General features: G+C 43.2%; 1 pseudogene; it reads left to right on the top strand.

Annotated features, from left to right (window-relative positions):
* Nucleotides 1-674, top strand: LOC147711127 (uncharacterized; annotated as a pseudogene).
* Nucleotides 675-2,992: the final 2,318 nt, after the last annotated feature.

The raw sequence follows: 2,992 nt of genomic DNA on the forward strand, positions 1-2,992 counted from the left end.
ATGTTGCCGGCTCAAACCTGCTTTCTTAACTTGAAGGTCGGCTACTCTAACCTCATGCTACTATTCTGGCACAACAGAGGGTCTAAAAGAGGTGTTACTTTAAGGCGCACAGGAGGAAAGCAGTTGATAATAGACTGTAGCAATCGGGGAAGCGCAGGAAGGCTTAAGAGGGTGTTACGTGAATTCCAAGAGGAAGAAATTGCAGAGAAAAGATGCAAGGACAAAAAAGCCAAGCTGAGTGGGCAGGATTATATCAGAGTTGGTAACCAAGCTACTGCCAAAAGCACAGATGATTCTCAGCCTGGTGATGCGAGTTCGCTGATGAATTTGCAGAAACTAGAAAACCTGGCCCTTTTAGTAGGGATGGCTAGTGTTTTTCATCCAAAATCCACAAATAAATATGATGCAGTAGAATGTGAAAATGAACTTGTCTTGGAGTCCCCACTTAAATCCAAATATCAAGGACAAAAACATGTCTCCTTTTCACCACCACCTCACCAGTTAATACCCAAAAAACTATTTCCTACACAAGAGCTGGCTGTTTTTGAACTAGACCCTGCAAACAAGATCCCAAAATGATGGTACACTTGGCACCACATATTTTGACCCCACAAGGTTTTGTGGCTCACAGCTCACAGTCACACAGCCTGGCCTACAGTGACAGAGCTAAATGAGTGCTACCATTATACAAATCTGTACATTGTTAAGCCTGTATGCCAGCCTTTTTTCCTTACTCTATGGAACATGCCTTTTGCTGCCAAAGCCACGGAACTTCTACCTGTTATCTCTGCGAAAAACCTTGATACTTATTGAAACATCGAATTAATATGGTGCATTCAATTCCTTAACAATAAGGCACTTATACCTACCTATTAAAATGTGAATAAACAAATGGAAAACTGTTAGACATGATCAGTATATATGATGGCCTAATGGTTGCTTTTCTTTCTTTCCCCATCAAGACAATGAAGAATCATTTCATTTGATGACGGAGGAAAGTCCACCATTCAACACTGGGGTAATTTTTTTTTTTTTAGGTACATAGGAAATTGCATTTCTACTTGTATGCCTAATTATGATCTGCTTTCTCTCTAAGGAAATGGTATGTAATTCCTTGTAAATAATTAATCAAAATGAAAGCTATTCTGTTGGCCCTGGTTCCTGTCTGAATGAGGAGTGTGTATGGATACAAGCCGAAAACGAACACTTAAAAGGTGCGTGCTTCAGGGGCGGCTGGTGACATTTGAAAGTGGTGAGGCGTAAGACAATTGTTGTACTTCATTGAGCAGCAAGCGAGCCTGAAGCACCTACGAGGGGTTCGGGGGGTTGTCCCCTGAGAAATATTTGGCGCCCCTATGAAGGAGCCACCACTGCAAACATGCATTTTGCATCAATTCCTCTTTCTGTGACGTGTTCCTTTTATTACGTTTATAGCATAAATTGTAATCTAGGGTTGTGTTTGTAAAACTGACATTTGTCAGAATGTGTAATATTCTCCCTTTGGTGGCAATCCCAGGCAACACCCTACCTAGGGCACTGCATTATTACCCCAAACCACTGGAATGTCAACACACGGCACCACAAATCCAACCTCATCACTACACACAACAGCCCAATATCCCACAAAAGCACCTTAAAGGACATTCATTTTTCACTGCCTCACTATGGTCCACCCTACCAATACTTCCACACCACTGCATCACCACTCACTGGAAGTCGAACATGACCCCTGGGACAATGTTCCATCTCTGAGGCGTACTACCACCCAATACCAATGCAAAACCATCTTAGAACCACACTACTGCACTGCAACCACCAGTGCACAATCACCTTTATAGCACCCCCATCCATCATTCTTACACACTATTCCAAAGTACCGCACTATGGCCTCAACCCTAGATTATCTTCACCAGTATGGCAAACTCACATCCAGCACCACCCTACCTACGTCATCAGTGTGCTAACACTCATACTTCCCAACTACTAATGCCTCATCACCATCCTATAGCCCCAGAGCAGTTCAAACCCCAACATCACCAGCCAACTACCCTACAACTGCATGCCTATCAGAGCACTAACACACCACAGCAACAGTCACTCTTGAACACTACAATTACATTTATAGACCCATTCACAGAACCAAGATGTCTGGCTATTTTCTTACAGTGCCATGCCTTGCTTTTCCTGTAGAATCTGAATTTGACATTTTACACTGTGCATCTTAATTTTTTTGCGGGGAAGGGGGTGGCGTAGGTGTCAGGAGGAACGGTTTGCTTAGGACTTTCTCTTTTCTAAGCCTTCATTACCCGTGTGAGCTAGCTAAGTGTCCATCAAACCTAATTATTCCCTTTTGTACTTAACAGGTCTATTCACTAGTGACGTTTTCTAACCTTCTGTGACTGATTACGACTGTTTAATAGGGTTCAGTTAGAGTCTAAGGGAGGCTGGTGCAGTTCTGAGCATCTAATAAGCAGTACTAAATAAACGATGTTCGGGGCTCAGTGATACAGAGCAAGACAGCAAAAATCACATTATTATCTTCTTACAGAATATGACTGAGTAGATTTTACGACCGTTTAACGATGGGAGGAAGAGTCTCAAAACTACACGTAAGTTGGGAGTGTGGGTCAAAGGCTCCCATCTGGCAAATGAATTCAGAACTGTATATTTGTTTTCCTTTTAGTTAGTTTTGGTTTACTCACGCCTCATGGTTATTAATAAGCAGCAAACAACAGAAAATTGGCTGCATTTGCTGAGGGAGTCTATTTAATTACAAACACTGCTCTGGCCGAAAGCTGCCAACGGCCAAACACGTATTACTTAGAGATAGTGCGCTTTCTCAGCAGGTCCTGCTGAGACATCAGGTGCTGCAGTTCGAGCTGTAGGAAGTGCACGGCCCAACCAGTCTAAGGAGCTGCAGGAACGGTCCCGGAGCTTTGTCAACAGGGGCAGTCCCAGCAGTGCTTTGTCACTAGTTAGACCCACAGATTGG

This window comes from Lissotriton vulgaris, chromosome 5 (genome assembly GCF_964263255.1).
Source record: "Lissotriton vulgaris chromosome 5, aLisVul1.2, whole genome shotgun sequence".
NCBI classification, from domain to species: Eukaryota; Metazoa; Chordata; class Amphibia; order Caudata; family Salamandridae; genus Lissotriton; species Lissotriton vulgaris.